We start from the raw sequence: 22,095 nt of genomic DNA, 5'->3' as shown, positions 1-22,095 counted from the left end.
TACAAAATACGCCGACGTTGCTAAAAACTACGCCCGCAGGATGCTAGTTTGGTAGCAGGTAGTGTCCGATGCGTCTCATAGATATCGCATGCATTTAGGACTAGATGCGAAATGACAGACTCGGCCGCGTATGGGCAGCGTTAGTAAACAGCCGCCATCTTTAAGCAGTAGACTTCTCATCGCTAATAAATATATCGTTACTGTCACTCGGTCACGTAACGTTAGCCCTTTGGAGGGCTAGGTTTCTATTGATTATGACCAGTCTCGATGCGTGGCTAACGTGTCTTACATACAGGCTTTATTTAATCTGTAAAAACACAGCACTGTATAGTGATGAGGGTGTAAAATTAAAACATAATAAAGCTAACTGTCAGTTTTAGCTCAGTAGTCATTGCTGAATAAAACACCAAGTAGCACTGGTCCCTAATGTGCTCCAGCACAGCAGGTATCATACATTTATTTTTGAACACTGCAAAAACTCAAAATCCTAAAGTACTTATAGTTTAGACTAACTTAAAACTTAACTAGAACTTAAAAATAGCTTGACACAAATGGAAATTCAATTGAAACACTTGGGAAAAACACGTAGCTTTCAAGTGATGTGTGTTATCAAGCGTAATTACATTTTTAGGTAAGAAACATGTTTTTTTTTTTGTTTTTTTTTATAAGATGTAGAAGTTTTTTGAGTGAAAGCAGTGAATTTTTTTTTCTAGTCAAATCTTAGATGCAATTTTTGGCTGTTTTCAACAATGTACATTGAAAATAAAGACATTGATTGACTGAAAATGGTTCAATATTGGATTAAATGTCTTTTTTTCTCAAGCATATTTATAATTGCTCTTTACCTAAAATAAAAAAAAAAGTTTTATCCAATTACTCGATTAATCGATAGAATTTTCAGTCGATTACTCGATTACTAAAATATTCGGTAGCTGCAGCCCCAGAAAAAATAGCATTGTTAAAAAAAAAATAGCATTGTTAAAAAAAAAAATCTTAAAAACTTAAGCAGTTACTCACAATGTTACTCATTACTTGAGTATTCTTTTCACTAAATACTTTTTTTTACTTGTACTTGAATACATTTTTTTGAATGCCTACTTTTACTTGAGTAATATTATTTTGAAGTAACGCTACTTTTACTTGAGTAAATATTTTGGCTACTCTACCCACCTCTGACTAGGACACACATAGCCAATAAAACACACATTATAAATGTTTGAATTCAATCAACAGATGATATGTTCTATGTTTTTCACTGAATCAAACTTTAAATGCTTGAAATTAAAATGTTATTTTCTTACTCATGTTAATCTTCTGATGTCAAACCTACAGTAAATGTTTTCAGTCTCCAGCCAAAATAATCGACCTAGCCTTACTGCTCCAATATTTTTGAGGGCACCTGGGGTACCAAATGTATCCTATGTCCTTAAACAAGAACTTTTCAGCTACAGTAGTTGAAGATTTATGAACTATGCAATCAGTTTGACTTTAAGACCTTTAGCGATCATGAGGGTTCATTTAGAAAATGCAGAAATTTAACGGTTTTGTTTTTTTCTCAATAAAATTTCGATGCCTACTGCGTTTCATTATTCAGGTTATGTGAATCCACAGAGGCAGAATCAAAGGAAACTGGATGTCTTTGATATTTAACATTTTTGTTCTGTCTGGTAGAGATTCTGCCGTATCTCGTAGATGGAACAAAGAGAATCAGCCCATATAAATTTGCACCTACAGACAATTTAAAGTATTCAATGAACTAAATAAGCATGTTTTGAGAATATGAGAAGGAGCCGGAGTACGTGTAGAAAATTCACAGATGCACAGGGTAAACGTGCATATTCCACACGGACCTTTTAAACTGAGGTAGAGGCACTAGACACGAGGTCAATATGCTGCCCTAATAACTACATAATCTTGAAAAATTATGAACTGTATAATGGGGTGTGTCGATACATCGATTGAAGGAGGCCATTGTATCGAATTGAATTGTTGCAGACTTTATAATATCGAAAAAAATGGAATTGTTGTCCGAAGAATTGATGTTCTAACACATCGTTATGAAATTGGCGATTTACACCCTTAGTAGACATGTGCCGATTACCGGTTTCAAGGAATACCGTGGTATGAAAACGTCAAGGTTTCAAAACCGCAAAAATTTTCCGTCATACCGTCCCTAAATTATTAGCTATTTTTTATGTCCCAAAAATGTATGGAGAAATCCCTCGCTTTCAGATGAAAGGCTTAAACCTCACCCATCGGTTGTTGCTCAGTGTCAGTGAGTCAGCTGTGCTACATGATGGCTGGAGGAGGTGAAACTCCTGAAACTTATTCCCCCATCGAAGAAAACGAAATCGTTGTTATGGGAATACTTCGACTACAGAAAAGTTACCGAAGGCCGCGGCTTAGAGGAGGAGAGCCAACCGACATGTAAAACATGTTTGCGGAAGATGGCTGCCTAAGAGGCAATACCTCCAATATGATTTCGCATGTACTGTATACAAAATTAAAGGGTAATAAACACTGTCATGAACGTTTCCCACCAGCTACGAGAGTTAACTCCAGCGTTTTTGTTGTGGTTAATGGTGGGAAAACGTGGTGTTTTTTTTCTTTCTGGTAGCTGTCTGTGCTGAGAAAGTGAGTGTGTGTCTAATGTAAACATGATACGAGTCATGTCACGTGCTTTTTATGGAAAATACTGTAATTTCTTTTTCTCATGGTAGTAATGTTGAGCTGTTGCTCACCTAAAGGACTGCATTTATTTTAAGTTTATTTTGATTTTTTTTTTTTTTTTTAATGTATTTTAAATTAACATTCTACTTATGTTCCAATATGCTAATATGTTTTGAAAAATAAAATACACCCAGATATCTCAAAGTAACACATTTTAGAGCTGTAATTGCAATACCGTGATACTGCGAAACCATGATATTTTGGCTTAAGGTTATTATACCGTCAAAATATCTTACCGGCACATGCCTAACCCCTAGTTATAACAAGATACATTGATCAGGAAAACAATGCTCTAATTAAATTGATCAAAACACTGAACATTGATCAATATCACCATTATTTAGATACAGTATGCTCTTTTATTAAAAATTATGGTCTTTCAAATGTTTAAAAAAAATTTTGCAACAAAATTGTCCAAAAAATGTGTTTTAATTGATTTATATTACTAAATGTAACTCAGGCTATTTTTAAATAATATCTTAAATCGACCGGAAGGTGTCAAATCAAATCGAATCTTAGTCAGTCTGCAAATTTGGTACCGTGTCTATATAATCGATATACAGTCCCTGACAAAAGTCTTGTCGCCTATCCATTTTGTAGAAACAATTGCTAATAACCTGACTTTTAATTATTCAATTGGTTTCAGAAATGACTCATATGAAAGCTAAGACCCTCCCAAATGATGTTGAATGTACAAAAATATATTTGTTTCATTGAAAAAAGATTTATCATTTAATGAAGACATGAAGATCAAATTATGGCAAGACAAAAGTTTTCTCGCCTACAGAAAGTAGTGTGAAAATTGAACAAAAAATATACAAAAACATGATACATAACATAAGCGAATTAAGTGGTAGTTCCAAATTTAACATTTTGTATGACTTCCATGGGCTTGAAGGACTGCATCCATGCAGTTCGGCAAGGATTCATAAAGGATTCACTGTTTTGTGGCAAAAGGTGGATTTTTCAGATGAATCTTCCATTTAATTACACCACAGTCGCCGCAAATATTGCAGGAGACCTACTGGAGCCCGCATGGATCCGAGATTCACTCAGAAAACAGTGAAGTTTGGTGGTGGCAAAGTCATGGTCTGGGGTTACATCCACTATGGGGGTGTGCGAGAGATCTGCAGGGTTGAAGGCAACATAAATAGTCTGAAATATCAACAAATCTTAGCTGCCTCTTACATTCCTAACCATAAAAAGGGACAAATTCTGCAGCAGGATGGTGCTCCATCGCATACTTCAATCAAGATCCTCCAGGACTGGCCAGCCCCGTCACCAGACATGAACATCATTGAGCATGTCTGGGGTAGGATGAAAGAGGAAGCATGGAAGACGAATCCCAAGAATTTGATGAACTCTGGGAGGCTTGCAAGACTGCTTTCTTTGATGTTCCTGATGACTTCATCAATAAATTGTATGAATCCTTGCCAAACCGCATGGATGCAGTCCGTCAATCCCATGGAAGTTATACAAAATAATAAATTTCCATCTCAAAGCACCACTACTTAATTTGAGTATGTTATGTAACATATTTTTGTATTTGAAGTACATTTTTTGTTCAATTTTCACACTACTTTCTGTCGGCGACAAAACTTTTGTCTTGCCAAAATTTGACCTTTATGATAAATCTTTTTTCAGTGAAACAAATACATTCAACATCATTTGGGAGGGTCTTAGCTTTCATACGAGCCATTTCTGAAACCAATTGAATAATTAAAAGTCAGGTTATTAGCAATTCTTCCTACAAAATGGATAAGCGACATGACTTTTGTCAGGGACTGTACTGTAGTAATGAAATTAGTGATTTACTCCACTACTACTTGTATATATGTCATTACATATTCATATATAACGAATAAAGATGCCGATCGATCGAGTCCGATCACGTCATTTTCAAAGTATCGGAATCGGCAAAAAATTATCGGACATGCCTTTTTTAATATATATATATATTTTAATTAAATCGTTTTCTAATTGTATTTAATGTTACAGACAAAATGTCTTACACTCATCCAGAGTCTTTAGTTTTGGCTTAAAGTGGGGCTATCAAATTTATCGCGTTAGTGGCGGTAATTAATTTTTAAAAAATTAAAATATTTAACGCAATTAACGCATGCGCCGCACGACCCACTCACGCATTGTCGCGTTCAATCTATAATGGCGCCGTTTTACCTATATATAGAGCTAAAAGGCAGCGTACAATGAGTAGAGTGAATTTTGGCAGTCTTTGGAGCTTTTTTTTAGTTGGCTAAAGCCTTAAAATCCCTCTCTCAACAATTAGAAATATCGTGGGAAGCAATGTGGGGAAGAAAGGTAGTAGTTGATCTTTTTTTTAAGACCCTATGTTATTTCCCAACGCAGAGAAGATATATCAATTGGTGCCACTACGCACAGTCATGGTTGCACTTCCCATCATGCATTTGGGCAGAACAGTTAAATGGCTACAGTATCATTTACTGAAAGCTCAACAAATGCACTGGATGGCAATAATTAGTCACAATATACAAAGTCACATTTATCCTTTAAGAATTACAAGTCTTTCTATCCGTGGATCCCTCTCACAGAAAGAATGTTAATAATGTAAATGCCATCTTGAGGATTTATTGTCATAATAAACAAATACAGGACTTATGTATTGTATGTTGAATGAATATATTCGTCCGAGTTTTATTCATTTTATTCTTAATGCATGGCCAAAATGTATATGATCGGGAAAAATTATCGGGAATGATTGGAATTGAATCGGGAGCAAAAAAAAAAAAAAATATCGGGATCGGCAGATACTCAAACTAAAACGATCGGGATCGGATCGGGAGCAAAAAAACATGATCGGAACAAACCTAATAAAGAATGACTATACAATATTTGCAAGATTGCGAGAATGCACCCATGATTGTGAATTAAATGAATGCTTTCTAAGAGCTAACAATTACATTTGAAGAAACTCAACCAGACACAAAGAACAAGTCATTTGTTCAAAAGCCCAGACAGATGTCCTCAAAGACAAAGACACCCGGTTGATTGAACCTCTATGGATTATTATCCCATAGTCATTCGCCGACTGGTATTGAAGACCATGCATTTGCAGTTGTTAGCTGTTTAATGACCTTTCCTTGGATTAAAAACAAATTCAATTCCATTTAAGTACAAAGGAAGTCCACCTGATCCTGTGTGCCGTCAAAAAATGTTGAAAAGAAAAGGTGTTTTGAAATGAGTTTGCTATTGACAGACACTTATGTCAGTTCTTACACACCAGACAGACTTTGCAGCATCCACAAAGACCACAGAAGCAGCAACATCTCACATAATACACACTTAATGTGTGTGTGTAGGTGTGTGTCTATGTGGTAAAATACACTCGCACTGCGGCACACTGAATAGCATGCATGCAAACAGGTGAAGCTGAATGCCAGGCACAGATGGAGAAAAAGCAGTAATAGAGTTAGTTGAATGTAGAATCAAGTAAAAAAAAAAATTAGCAAGTGACCAGGTTCACACGCACACATGCAGCAGCCCTTGCGACAGAATGTAGTTACAGTCCCATTTTCTCATGTAGTTAGCTTGGGGATTTGGACATCTGCATGCGTTGGAAAGTTGTGTACTGTGAGTTCTGAGTCAGTCTGTTAGCATCGCCGTACACACGCGCGCAAATATTTGTTAAATGTCCTGCAGTCATGCAGCAGTGAGAAATGAATAGCGAGCAGAGTGGAGTCAGAAAGATGCTGATGAGAGAGGTTGCTGCGGGACAAAAATAAAATCAAGAGTTGCAAAAAAAAAGAAAGCAAACATCACAGCAGATTAGAAGAGCATGTGATTGGTTAGATCATTTAAAACAGGAGGTGACTGGTTCAAAGTCAGCCGTGTCACGCGTCCACAGGCAGCCAGGTCATGCTGAATCAGAACATTGTCACTCACATTCTCTCTGTCATACAAACACACCAGAATGAGGTCCATGAGTGTACTGGGAGGTGCATTATGCAGTGTATGGTGTAGGCGTGCATAACGGCATTCCGTTGCCATGGCGGTTGTTCCATGCACCCTTCCCTCAAGCCCAAACAGAGGAAAAACAGAATGAGCTCAAAGAAAAGGAGACCATTTTATATGAAAAATACAGACGGGCACAGGCAGAATGAGACGTACATAGAGACAGTTTGGCTTTACATCAACTGCAGCAGTGACAATACTTTGGCAAGGTGAACAATAGGGCTGCCACGATTAATCGACTAATAACAACTCACGGATTAGCAATATTTTGGTGACCGAAAGAATTGTCAAAACTCATTTTTGGAGCCTCTTAACTCATTAACTGCCATTGATGGTGATAGACGGCCAATCCATTTGGACTGCAGTCGAGGCCAAAACACAGCAGCAAGACTTTTAACAGGAACTAATAGAAGAGAGCACATCACCCCTGTGCTCCAAGGCCCTTCACTGGCTTCCAGTCGAGTTTAGAATTAAATTTGAAATCCTCCTTCTTACATTTAAGACCATTAATGGGTTGGGCCCATCTTATCTCACCGATGCTCTGGTTTCATACCGCCCCAACAGAACACTCCGCTCTCAGAATGCAGGTCTACTGGTAGTTCTCAGGGTTTCTAAAAGTACTGTCGGAGCTAGAGCCTTTAGCCACCAAGCACCTGTTTTATGGAATCAGCTTCCAGCTAGTATTAAAGAAGCCGAGACAGTCTGTACATTTAAGATTAGACTAAAAACGTTCCTATTCGACAAAGCTTATGGTCAGGCTAGTTGAAGTCGGACTAGACTCACAGTTCAGTCTAAGCTGCACCAGAAGCTATAATGCTGGGGGACGTACAGCCACTGAGTTCTATCTCCTTTTTCTCACTCTACGTATCACTTTTCTTACTTTATTTCTATTTTCCAATGTTAATATCTAGTTGACTAGTCTCTTCATCACTAGTCACCCGGTGTCCCCTTTCCCCCTGCCCTCTGGGAAGGGGCTATTTTTCAGCTGCAGCCTCCTCACTATCCCGATCCCTGGCTGGATGGACGTCCTTGTTGCCACCCCGGTCTAATCTGGCTAGATGGACCTCTTCTTGTTCCTTTACTCTATTGCATCTTTACAACTGTAACCCTGTCTGCTAATTCCCATTAGCAGTCCTGGTGCATCCTGTCTATCCGTCCTGGGAGTGGATCTCTCCTGACTGTGGTACTCTCAAAGTTTCTCATTTTCTCCCAAAGAGCTTTTGGAGTTTTTGGAGTTTTTCCTTGCCGCCATGGAGGGTTCATGGATGGGGGATGCCCAGGACTTGAACTTTATTTATTCATCTTTATTTACTTCATTTGCTGTTTCTGACTGTGTGTCATATTGCCTCTGCAAAGCCCCTTGAGACAACCTTGTTGTGATTTATGGCTATACAAATAAAATTGAATTAAACTGAATTGGGCTGCCATTGACGTAGTGAATAGAGTCGGGCATCGTTTGAATTTGAACGATTCCATGTTTCGATTCCGTTTCCAAACGATCCTCGAGTCCGATTCTTTTAATAGGCAGGATAAGAATAATTGCATAGTTTATATCCATTTCTTAACTTTTCGATTATTTTTTTAAATTAAATGAATTGTCAATGAACTTTGCTATGAATTTCTCACATTTTTAACTTGTATATAAATATCAGTCTTTCCATACCGGCATTTATTGTATTGCATCGTTTGTTTTAGGTGGTATTTCTCCAAGTTAGTTAAGGGCTGACAGATGTCAGGCGGGGAGTGTTCTGTCCCTTGATCTTAAGTTGACTACTTTTTAAGTTAGATCTTATTTCTAAACTGATATATCGTTCATCCGTCCACAAGATGTCACCATTGTAAATCCGGATTCTACAGTTTTTCTTTGGTTTTGCTATGTGCGCTTGGCTTCGCCTAGTGGTGATTTACTGGAAGCAGGAGGCAAAAAGAACTTATTCCTTTAGTTAGAAAAGAATCCTTGAGGTGTACAGACGCTAAACACTTCCTTTGCACTACACATCGTTGGGAACCCTTGGTAAAACAAAATTTGTAAGTTTGCACATTTTAACAGAGGTTCTGATATCATTTCGGTGTTTTTATTTTGTTTCGGTTACTTTGTTGTCATTTATGTGCAGCGAAGCAACATGTTTTTGTGCTAAGCTAAATTAGCCACTTCATTTGATTTGCTCATAACGGAGCTAGTTATCATGTGGCTTCTTCTTCATAGTGTTCGGCAGCTATTTTTCTGAGAGAAACTATTCTGAGAGAACCGGAGCGTTGGAGTCCTGGATCCTATTGATGCCCAACCCTAGCAGTGGATGAGTTAACATTTTCCAAACCTTTCATTTTTTTTCTTTACTACAGTTATTACCACTCTATTACCGTATTGGCCAGAATATAAAACGGCCCTGATTATAAGACGACCCCCTCTTTTTCAAGACTCAAGTTTGAAAAAAGACTTTTTGAACACCCAATTAAGTTTCATACAGAAAATAATTACAGTACATCTGAAACAAATGATTATAACAATATATTTGAGAGAAAAAGCATGTTATTTTGCCTCATTCAAATCTTAATATCTGAACATTTAAATATGTAAACTAAAGTGCAATCACATTCGTAAATGAATGGCTTCTGGTTTTTGAAATGTAAATAAACCAATCTATTGTGATAAAACAACAAAATTGCAGTAACTGCATTAACCATCAAAGTGAGGTCTAACTGTAACTGTAGCCTTGAAACAAATCTGAATAAGGAAAAACATTGCAATAAAATAATGCAAACTGGTTAAACTTGAGAGTAGCCGAGATCTGTCATGAGTCTTGCTTCAATGATATCTGGCGCCATCTAGCGTCGTGAATGGGTATAATGTCTAGACCCCAAATATAAAACTCCCACTATTTCAGTCTTATTTCAATGCAAAAAACACCGTCTTATATTCGGGCCAATACGGTATATTGTTTTTTTTGTTGTTGTTGTAATTTTGTATTTTGTTCTTACTATTTTCCTTTGCATTTATCCCCTCCCCGTCAAAATTATTTTTATTTATTTATTTTTTAAAAAATTATTATCTTAAAATAAAAATACAAAAAAGGGGGAAAAAAACATATATTTTTTTCATTTATTTATTTTTTATTTTAAAAATGTTTCTTTTTTGTTGCATTATATAAAGATCAGAAAAGGAAACTGAATTTTTTTCCCCCTATTTTACTTATTTTTTTAAAAAAAAGTTTCCTTTCATTTTTTACATTAAAAAAAAAGGAAGAAGCAGTAAAAAGCTTTTTAGCTGTTTTTTTTTAATTTACATAAAAAAAAAACTATTTAAAAAAACAAAGGAACATAAATATTTTCTTTTTGATCTATATTAAAATAATTAAAATTAACTAAATAACCATTTATTTCTGTAATATCAACAGTAAAAAATGTGATTTATACTGCATATAAACTGATTCGTTGACGAATCGCGAATATAATTGGTGATTAGTCACCACTCAAAATAGTTGTTTGTGACAGCTCCAATGAACAATCAAGCAGATCAATGGGGGGTTGATGCAGATGTTGGCCAAACTCTGAGAAGTCTCTATACATGACTCTGGCATAGATGACAGACAGACAGACAGACACACGGTCAAGCAGTAGGTTCAGTGCTTATCTGTTTTTCCAAAGAGCCTGTCAGACAGCAGAAAAACATTTCATGCAGACTGAGAAGGTTTCAGAATGTTACTTTCTCACTTTGTTGGCATTTTGTTTGTTTTCATTTTTTTCCCCTTGCAAGTAGCGTAAACTTTCGAGTATATGTCGCCCACAGAGTGACCAGAAAGGCAGTGCTATATTACTGCTTTCTCTCAGCCTCCCTCCCTCGCTTTCTTTATCCAGCCCTGCCGGCCCACTCAGCGTAGCTTGATGGAAAAACGATGATGGTTAAAAGTACAAGGATAGAGGCACTGGAAGGTTGAGGCTGCTGTGTGAAAAAAATGAGCTAATGGGAAGAAGCTGCAACATAAAGACAGAGAGAAGCTGTGAGGTAGATAGCTGGTAAATAGTTCCCATCTTATATGAGCAATCTGTGAGTGCTGCAGTCCTTTTGATAGGCATGCTTTTCTCTTTAGCAGCACTTAGCAGCCCTCGCGTAGATCATTCTGTTTTTATCTCAAGCGCAGAGGGCAGAGGCTAACATCTCCTCTTTGAATATGAAAGAACATGAGAAAGAATGAAGGAAATCAGAGAGGACTGACAGATCACTGTTAGTTGTTCTAAGCTCTCTAAAATATGTAGCTAAAACTAGGCCACTGTGAAATGAAAACAAACTGGATCCACAGGGATCACTGAGGCCCACTTCAGGTGGAGCAAAGCATGAAAGGTAAACATGATTATATCTAAAATTTTAAATATTTAAGTGGAAGGCTGAGGTTTACCTTACCGAGAACACAAGTGGAGTAAACAACACAAAAGTTAGCTAAAATTCAGAACATTTCATTTAGCTAACATGATATGTTAGCTTATTGGCGAATGCAAACAATGGTCGCAAAGCTACTTAAAAGGAAAATAACATTATATATCAATTTTACATATTACAAATATCTGGGCCATTTTGTATAGAGTCTTAAGTACACCACACTTAAGTACAGGATATGGTCAAATTAGACAAGCACAAGCTACATTCATATGCTGTCTGCACACACACAAGTGAACCTTACTTTCTCTGGAGGATGTCAAGGACCTAACTCAAAAACATGATTATGGCAACAAGTCGATCTAAACCCCACTGCTTTTAGCGCGTTTTTACTTCAAGTTGCAAAATATTGGTAGGAATATACGCTAATAGGTTTGTCATGTAAATGCAATGTTATTTATCAAAACTTAGATCAACAGCGGTGTCTCATTTGCAGAGGTGGGTAGTAACGCGATACATGTACGACGTTACATTTACTTGAGTAACTTTTTGAGTAAAATGTACTTCTAAGAGTAGTTTTACTAAGCCATAATTTTTACTTATACTTGAGTAGATTTGTGAAGAAAAATGCTACTCTTACTCCATAAGAGGCGTTCCATTTTTCCTCTTTATTTTTTTATACATATTAGATTGTTATTTTTTGCCAGCAATGCCAAGAGTTGCTCTTAATCCAATAGAGCATCTTTGGGATGTGGTGGAACGGGAGATTCGCATCATGGATGTGCAGCCGACAAATCTGCACTAACTGTCAATATGGACCAAACTCTCTGAGGAATGCTTCCAGAATCTATGCCACGAAGAATTGAGGCAGTTCTGAAGGCAAAAGGGGGTCCAATCCGTTACTAGCATGGTGTACCTAATATAGTGGCCGGTGAGTGTATATAAAAGCAGTTACTCACAATGTTACTCATTACTTGAGTATTCCTTTCACCAAATACTTTTTTACTTGTTCTTGAGTACATTTTTTTGGATGACTACTTTTACTTTTGTAATATTATTTTGAAGTAATGCTACTCTTATTTGAGTGTACTTTGTTCTTTGGCTACTCTACCCACCTCTGCTCATTTCACAGCTTTACCACTTTTTCAGGTGTGGATTCACAAGTTTTAAACACTATGGTACCGAGGACGTGCAGAAATACAGTAATACCTATAAATACCATTAAATTGTAATGAGGTCAATCGAAGGTTACGTACGAATGTAACTACGGCTCTATGAATCCCGAATGCCGGTCGGAGGCGGTGCTATAAGCACTGAATGATCCCTTCGCACATGCGGTCAGCAGAGATGAAATAGAAACCAACAAAACATGACTTTTTACGGTGTCTGGCTTGTCTAAATTAGCAGAGCACTACACAACTTATTCTTCCTCGAACAGGAAGTTAAAATGCTACAATCACTAGCACACACATTCCTTGTTTTTAGGATCAAGAGATGTCATAACAAAAGCTTTCAATTGTATTACTTCATAATTCATTTTGCACTTGTGTTGCTCCCCCAATCTTTTCCGGTGACAGCCATCAATACTACTTAAAGCTTAAATAATAAAGGTCATTACAGAATTGGAGGACATTTTGCCCTAAAAATTCTTGAAAAACACGTCTTCAGTCTTCGGGTTTACGGCTACACATTAAACAATAGTAGGTAATCAACTAACAAAAGCTTCATAAGCTTATTTTACAGGTCAATGGGAAAATTTTAATACCTTCTGCAAGTAGGTGTAACCTGCGTACATAATCCGGGGCTAATATATTCGGTTCCGTATGTTTGTCGGTATGTTTTTGTTTGAGATAACTCAAGAATGCATGTAGGTATTATTATCAAACTTGCATAATATGTTTGTAATACGAAATGGAAGTGGTGGTTATATTTTGGGGTAATGAAGTCAAAGATCACAGAGTTCCCAAATTAATTTTACTATAACTTGATAGTGGATTCGCCAATTTCACTCAAATTTCCAGGGTAGGTGATAGTGATTATATCTTGGGGCATGAGGTCAAAGGTAGTAGGTAGTTTTTTTTTTTGGGGGGTGTGTTCAATTAGTTTATTCTGATTTAATAGCATTTGAAAGATATGCAATAAGACACGTTTTTTCCCTTTTCCCCCAAAGTATACAGTGACCCCTTGCTACTTCGCGCTTCAAACTTCGCGCTCTCAGTCCATCATGGATAGAATCTCACTCTCGCTACCCTCCGCTCCCCCTCTCCCTCCCTTCTTTCTTCGGCAGGCAGTGCACTGATTGCACTTGAGTTACCTATTTAAGTTAACGATGATTGACAGATGAATGTGATTGATCTGGCCAGAGCCACAAGCTTCAAAAGTGCCGCATGCGTCAATCGTCGTTTAACTTGATAAACAGTTGCTGTGGCAACTCATTGTGTGTAAGTGAGCAGCTCCAAGCGGATTTGAGTAAACTCACTCAATGAAGCATTTAATAAAGCCAAGCATTTTTCTACTACTGAATTCTTGTTTAACAATAATTCGGTTAGACAGTAACATGTTTAAAACTTATCATAATTATTACATTTGAAATGCTTACAAAAAACATTTCTTAAAAAATATATATACATTAGGGCTGTCAAACGATTAAAATGTTTAATCGAGTTAATTACAGCTTAAAAATTAATTAATCGTAATTAATCGCAATTAATAGCAATTCAAACCATCTATAAAATATGCCATATTTTTCTGTAAATTATTGTTGGAATGGAAAGATAAGACACAAGATGGATATATACATTCAACATACGGTACATAAGGATTGTATTTGTTTATTATAACAATAAATCAACAAGATGGCATTAACATTATTAACATTCTGTTAAAGCGATCCATGGATAGAAAGACTTGAAGTTCTTAAAAGAAAAATGTGAGTAAAAGTTATAGAAATTTTATATTAAAACCCCTCTTAATGTTTTTGTTTTAATAAAATTTGTAAAATTTTCAATCAAAAAATAAACTAGTAGCCCGTCATTGTTGATGTCAATAATTACTTACACAATGCTCATGGGTGCTGAAGCCTATAAAATCAGTCGCACCCAATCACCAGCAGAGGGCGGCAAAACTCCATAAACACAGCAAGTGAGCGTTTCACTGAACTGTCATTTAAATCTATCTGAGCGGGGCATCTGCGTTAATTGCGTCAAATATTTTAACGTGATTAATTAAAAAAATTAACGCCCGTTAACGCGATAATTTTGACAGCCCTAATATACATATATATTTTTTTAATTATACTTTGGGAAAAAGTGAAAAAACATGTCTTATATGTATCTCTTTACAATGCTAAATCTGAATAAATACATTTACACAATGTGGGGGGAAGCGCTCCTTCACAGTTTTTCACTTACGGCGGTTTCTGGTCCCCATTAACCGCAAAAAACGAGGGATCACTGTAATAAAAAATAAAATAAAAAAATAAAAATAAATAAAATAAAATAAAAAAAAGAAACAAAAACAAACAAAAAACCCTTTTATGTATATTTTAATAAATGGGTTTTAAGCACTGCAAATGTAATAATTTGTTCACACATGTTAACATTTATACAAGGCGGAAAACACTCAGGTGAATTGAAGTTCCGCTCTGAGACCCCCAATTTAGCCAAATTTCAAAACTGTCCAATATGCACGTGTGATACATCATTGGAAAGCATAAAATCTCAATTTTCTGGGGGAAGAAAAATTTTGAACAGGAAGGCATTTTTTTTTAAAAAAAGAATTTTTTTAAACAGCAAAACCCTATCTGGTGGCGAGAGGACGCGAGAGCAGAATTACAGACGCCATGACTTTAACGAGATATTATCGCGTACTTATCTTGTTTTGATCCAAAACCTCCATGTAGCATGTATCACTGAGTGTCAAGATACAGCTGTGAATGGCCACAGCTGGATTTTTTAGGGATTTTATGGGTGAAACATGTTAATATAACAAGGGTCGCGATGCAGAAATCGCAGACATCAAGGAGTGGTCGAGATTTTCTTTTTCATATATTTACCTTTTTAAACGTTTTTTTCCCCCCCAATTTTTCTTTGTCTGGATCAATTATTTATCATCTAAGATAACGGGAAAAAATGCGACAGAAACAAAATACAATTAAGCGATAGTTATGAGGTAAAAATCCGTGACTCTTTTACGGATGCCATTTTTTTCCATTGTGACGTCATTTGTTTAAAAGTATGCGAATATGCGAATGAATAATTTGTTAAAGTCGGTTTTTTTTTTTTTTTTTTTTACGAAATATTGCACATCAATTGATGATTCAAAGCTAAAAATGACAATTTGAATAATAAATATAATTAATCACCTTCGTTTTATGGCTGGGTTGAAACAAAAGCGGTTGCGCGACGTCTGTAAACGGGGGTTTTCAGGGTAAAACGGGCAAATTAAAAATAGTTCCGGGGCTTAATGCGCGATGAATCTGCTATGGCAGCATATACAAATATTGTTCTATCAAACACAACAGTTGTTTTGGCTTAAAATGCAGCAGTTTTTTTTTTAAAGAGGAGTGCAAGAGCAGAAACTGCTTTTTCAACCTTGTCTGTGTTTTCCGCCACATGCATATATCTTAACATTTTAAAATATAATACTGTATTTTTATTTTATTTTTTTTTAATTGAAAAAAAAAAAATCCGTAATGGGCGCGAAGTTTGAATTGCGATGTAGACAGGTGCAAATCCGTACTGTTAGCTTATTCTAGGAGGAGAAACTAGCTGTTTTTGTAGCCGTTACTGCAAATCAAGAGGAAAAACCCATGAAGCTAAATAAGCAAACAAAAATAACAATTGTCTTATTTTAAAGCAAGTACACAAATATGCTCGTCCTTTTCTTTTGGAAAACTGTCTGATGATGTCAAGTCGACCTATTACTGTAGGTGATCCACTGCTTTCTTCTACCATGATAAGCTTATGGTAACAGGTTGTCATGCATGTTGTGGAACACACGTTTCATGATTATTAATATGTGAAATATGTTTATTGAAACTAATGATGTCTCCAGCAGCAAAGAAACATAATACAGAAAAAAAGAAATTTAAATATCATTTTAACTGTTTTATTTGTGATTTAATTTAGTCATTATGAGGAATTCCAACCTTATTGATAATTTCAACAAATGTTTTCAAGCGTTCTTTGTCCCCCCCATTTTTTGTTGTTGTAAAATTCGGCCTCATGACAAGTAAATTTACTCAGAAACTGCGTGTTTTAGTATCTTGTATGTGGAGTATTTAAAATGTGAAAGGTGGGATGTAAAATGTCCTAAAACCTGGAACAACCCAGAGTTCTTCATCAATTTTACACTTGCTGCTATATACACTGCACACACAACTTCACTATCAACCGGTCATTGTGTTTCAGCTCAAATTCACAGGTCCTGTGGCGAAAACGAAATACTGTACATTTCATGCTATGCGGCAATCGTGATGGAAAGACAGAATCTTTCTCTAAGAACGACAAGTCCTTGTGTTTGTAGAGAACGACCACAATCAAGAAAGCAGTGTGTTTTAGCGCAGACGTGAGCCTCTCCGTCTATAGCCCTTCATCACTTGAGTTGATAGCGCATGATGAAGAAGGAGGCAGCATGGAATGGCAGGAGGTAAAAGGGCATGAGGGACGGAGCAAGGTTGGAAAGGAGAAGCAACTGAGAAGACTGATGATGAGACAGCACAAGCATGCGCACACACCAACACACAAAAAACACGTCAAAAGCACCGGCGCACACCTGGCCATACACACAAGTGTCTTCCCACGCACACGCAAGAGATGACAAAGGAGGCTTGGGATACATCAGCAAGTTCACGCGCAAACACACTCGCCGAACTGACATACAGAGAAATCAAGAGGAAACATGAGGTGGGTGGTGCTACTGTCCACATAAGATGGAAAAATGACGAAAAGGGATCAAATCAAGGACAAGGGAAATGACAAAAGAAGGCGGAACGGGGAAATAAATGATGAGAAAATCTAAAGAAATCTTATCGTTACTCTAGACAAGAGCCTGTATTTAGATCTGGTACAATCCAAATACATCTACTTGATAACAACTCTACTTATAGACGGACAGAGTACATTTCATAAAGTATACTTTGAGCAAACAGGAAACCTGCAATATCTAAAAAAATAAATAAATAAATAAAAAATATATATATACACAACACAGACAAAGTCAAGAGCCGCATTGGAGAAAGAGAGAAAGTTAACAAACTTAGAGACAGGAAGAGAAACCACAACTTTTCTGAGAGTTCAGGATGAAAGGCAAATGTGAGATATTGAAGCTGCAAGTAGTGTTACACAAAGTCAATCCACAACACGCTTAACAAAGGTAAGAGCATCAGAAAAAGAAGGAAAAAGGCCAACTTAACTTGTAATGGCAGCGTTTTTTAGGGCTTTTATACTCGAAGGTTTACATTTGATGAAGCATTTTGGACAGTGCTCAAATTTTAGCCTTTGAAGAATACGACTCCCAGAAATATGGCGTGCTTTTTTTTTCGTTCGACTCCTTTACAATTAAAGCAGGCGTCAAACACGGTAACCTGGCTTGACCTTATTGACACACAGTAAAGAGGACATGGTGCAGCAGGAGCTCTCCTTTGCTCTGTGATGTTCGATCCTTCCTACTTTCTAGAATTAATTTGATCACAGGTGTCAAACTCAAGGCCCGGGGGCCAGATTTGGCCCGCTACATCATTTTGTGTGGCCTGCGAAACAGAATCATGTGCATTAACATTTCTCTTGTCCTCAAAATGTTTACTGTTTTTATTTCTTGAAGAAATGAATGAAAAAAAAAAGAAATAAAAGAACATTTTGTTTTTTCCTTTTTCTTTTTAATCAAAGAAATTAAAATGTAAAAAAAATACATTACATTATTGCCTCTTTTTATATTTATAGTCAAATAACGATAAATAAAAAAAAAAGATAAAAAACGATAAATGTATTTCCATAGCCCCTTACAAAACCCGAAAGGTCCTCAAAGTGTCTTACAAGAACGATAAATAAAGTTCATGATAAAGAAAAGGCAAGAATGTATCATACAATGACATTAAGAAAGAAAAACACAACAACGCGTGATAACGCGTCAAGTAAAACAATAAAACAGATCAAATCCGAAAACATTAAAACTAGGGCTGTCAAAATTATCGCGTTAACGGGCGTTAATTAATTTATTTAATTAATCACGTTAAAATATTTGACGCAATTAACGCACTAGGCCCGCTCAGACAGATTTAAATGTCAGTACAGTGAAAGGCCAACTTGTTAATTGTGTTTTATGGAGTTTTTCCGCCCTCTGCTGGCGCTTGGGTGTGACTTGCATATGTTATGTGGCGTAATGTCGCCCTCTGCTGGCGATTCAGTGCAGCTGATTATTTGGGTTTCGGCGCGCTTTTCTGACGTGATTATATGTCAACGCGAACTCACACTAATAGACAGTGCTATTCAGACCAGCTAACGTCCGCATCCAGTATTCAGTGGCAGTTCTCATAGCCCCATCACGCTGTTTGTGTCTAATACATGCATCGCTTGTGAGCTATATTCCTCCTTTGTTTATATTCATGAGCATTAGATAGTTATTGATGATGTGTATTTGAATTTGTCCACATATATGGTGAAATGCAGTTACATTGTTAGATGCTTGTGAGCTAATTGGCTAGTGCTACTGCTCAAATGGACACGTGTGTGTACATTTTATGTTATTTTGTGATTTATGCAAGTAATTGACACATTGCCTTGTTATTTTCAGTTTTACAAAAATACAAGAAACGTGCTCCTGTCAAAAAGAGATGACTTCAGTAAAGCCCATGCAACTTTGCCACACCGTCTGATTTCTTTTTGGAACTTATGTTCGCTATCTGTCAATTTGTGTACTCACACACATTGAGGACAGAATAGGGCTACTAGTTTATTTTTTGATTGAAAATTTTACAAATTTTATTAAAACGAAAACATTAAGAGGCGTTTTAATATAACATTTCTATAACTTGTACTAATATTCATCTTTAAGAACTACAAGTCTTTCTATCCATGGATCACTTTAACAGAATGTCAATAATGTTAATGCCATCTTGTTGATTTATTGTTATAATAAACAAATACAGTCCTTATGTACCGTATGTTGAATGTATATATCCATCTTGTCTTATCTTTCCATTCCAACAATAATTTACAGAAAAATATGGCATATTTTATAGATGGTTTGAATTGCGATTAATTGCGATTAATTAATTTTTAAGCTGTAATTAACTCGATTAAAAATTTTAATCGTTTGACAGCCCTAATTAAAACCCTTAAGAAATAAAACCAGGCTACACTAAAAAGAAAGTCTAAAAAAGTAGGTCTTTAACTGTGATTTAAAGCAACACTTGGTAACTTTTCAACCTTTAATAACATTTGTGATAATATGTTGACTGAAAACTGGTTGAATGACACCTCTTTTGTATCTTGAGGGGGTCTGTATCGCTTTCACCGGCACTAATTAACTTTGAGGAAAAAAACTACAAATGTGCTGACTGCTTTACGCACTTGCGCACTGCTTGCACATACTCTGCGCACAAGAAAATATGCAGCGCACAAAATAAAATTCAATAGAAACCTATTGTAGTGTCACTACGACTACTGTTGGCACCGCAGTGATGTGTTGATGTGTGCGCGAGACTCCTATTGGTGCACTCGATACGGCAATGCGATACTCCTATTGGTGCATTCGATACAGCAACGCGACGCTCCTGTTGGTGCCTTCGATACGGAAACCCGAGGCTCCCATTGGTGGGTTACTACACCACGATTGTATATACAGTAGCTGTGAGGTGCATTACCTGAGTAAGTGCAGAGAAAAATAAAGGCTGAAAAGTGAGCTAGACTCCTGTGCTGATTTACTGAAGCATCATTCAACTGCTAATTTTTACAAACTGATATAATCTAGTTAATTAGACCAACAAAATTGTTTTCTGTACCATTTTACAACGTAACTCAATGAACAACAGGTATCTAGCCAATAAAACGATAAAATTCACTTCACTTAAGCTACCCAGATAATCATAGCATTGACAGTGTTGCGTATAGGTGCCCTGCCCATACGCGCCGTGCAGGTAAGCTAGTTAACAGTGCAGCGGAGTTTACAAATGCTAACCATATATCATGGAGAAAGGAACAGGCAGCCATACTACACTCATCAAGCAGCGGATTTAACAAATGCTAACCAGTTATCATGGCGAAAGGAACAGGCAGCCATACTACACTGATAAAGCCAAAGTAAAAAAGAAATTTGTGGTTCTTTTAAGATGGAATGACTGTCGAGGTATGTGCAAATAGAAGAACAAGCTATGAAACTGAGATTAAAAAAATGGTAATTTAAAAAAATATATATTTATCTTTTAAAATTATCCTAGGGTATATAGCTTCTTAGTAAAGATGCATCCCGACTGATCGGTCCGATCACGTCATTGTCAAAGCATCAGAATCGGCAAAAAAATATCGGACATTTCTTTTTTTAATATATATTTATTTTTTAATTAAATCGTTTTCTAATTGTATTTTACATACAGACAAAATGTCCTACACTCATCCAGAGTCTTTAGTTTTGGCTTAATGTAGGGATATCAAATTTATCGCGTTAACGGCGGTAATTTATTTTATTTTTTTTAATTAATCACGTTAAAATATTTAACGCAATTAACACATGCGCTGCACGATCCACTCACGCATTGTCGTGTTCAATCTATAATGGCGGCGTTTTACCTATATATAGAGCTAAAAAGCAGCGTATAATGAGTAGAGTGAATTTTGGCAGTCTTTGAAACCTTTTTTTATTGGCTAAAGCCTTACAATCCCTCTCTCAACAATTAAAAATATCATGGGAAGCAATGTGGGGAGGACAGGTAGTAGTTGATTTTTTTCTTAACACCCTATGTTATTTCCCAATGCAGAGAGGATATATCAATTGGTGCCACTACACACAGTCATGGTTGCACTTCCCATCATGCATTTGGGAAGAACAGTTAAATGGCTACAGTATCATATACTGAAAGCTCAACAAATACACTAGATGGCAATATTTAGTCACAATATACAAAGTCACATTTATCCTTTAAGAATTACAAGTCTTTCTATCCGTGGATCCCTCTCACAGAAAGAATGGTAATAAAGTAAATGCCATCTTGAGGATTTATTGTCATAACAAACAAATACAGTACTTATGTACTGTATGGTGAATGTATATATTTGTCTGAGTTTTATTCATTTTTTTCTTAATGCATTGCCAGAATGTATATGATCGGGAAAAATGTATATGATCGGGAAAAATTATCGGGAATGATTGGAATTGAATCGGGAGCAAAAAAAAAAGCAATCGGCTCGGGAAATATCGGGATCGGCAGATACTCAAACTAAAACGATCGGGATCGGATCGGGAGCAAAAAAACATGATCGGAACAACCCTACTTCTTAGGCATGGAGAACATGAATCTTGAGTGTCCTTTATTGTCTGAATAGTTTTAATGTTTGAGCTTGATATACTCCCATTCTGGTTGTGCATTATGTTTTATTTATTAACTCACCCATGCCGCAACTGGACCTTACCCAGCCTCTTCCTACTACTCTTCCTATGGTTAAAACAGGACTCTCACGTATAATATAGTGCACATCACATGAACAACAAGATTTTTTTGTCTTTTTCATTTTAAGTGGGCAAAATCAATTGTACTAAAGGTAAACTAATGCAAATAGCCGCTGTAATTTAATTCTTTTATTAAGCCATGTAACTTGATATGATCATAAGTTTTGAACAGGCGTGATACTGGTGTGTGGCCACAGAGTACACATCTGATGTTACTCACAGTGTTCCTTAGTGTGCTCAAGGAGCTTGTGTGTGACACATGAAAAATTAGAGGGAACATTGTTTGCGGCATACGTCACTGCCTCCTTTCCCCATTCATTATAAAGACGGAAGTCGATGTA

At 36.5% G+C, this 22,095-nt stretch overlaps 1 protein-coding gene across 7 annotated transcripts in view; it reads right to left on the bottom strand.

The window, feature by feature from the left end:
* The window catches only part of atp2b3b (ATPase plasma membrane Ca2+ transporting 3b), a 147,973-nt gene that overhangs the window by 2,975 nt on the left and 122,903 nt on the right, over nt 1-22,095 (bottom strand). The gene's annotated exons all lie outside the window — the stretch shown is intronic.

This window comes from Corythoichthys intestinalis, chromosome 2 (genome assembly GCF_030265065.1).
Source record: "Corythoichthys intestinalis isolate RoL2023-P3 chromosome 2, ASM3026506v1, whole genome shotgun sequence".
NCBI classification, from domain to species: domain Eukaryota; kingdom Metazoa; phylum Chordata; class Actinopteri; order Syngnathiformes; family Syngnathidae; genus Corythoichthys; species Corythoichthys intestinalis.
The sequence above is the reverse complement of the archived record's forward strand: the minus strand, read 5'-3'. Positions and strand labels throughout refer to the sequence as shown.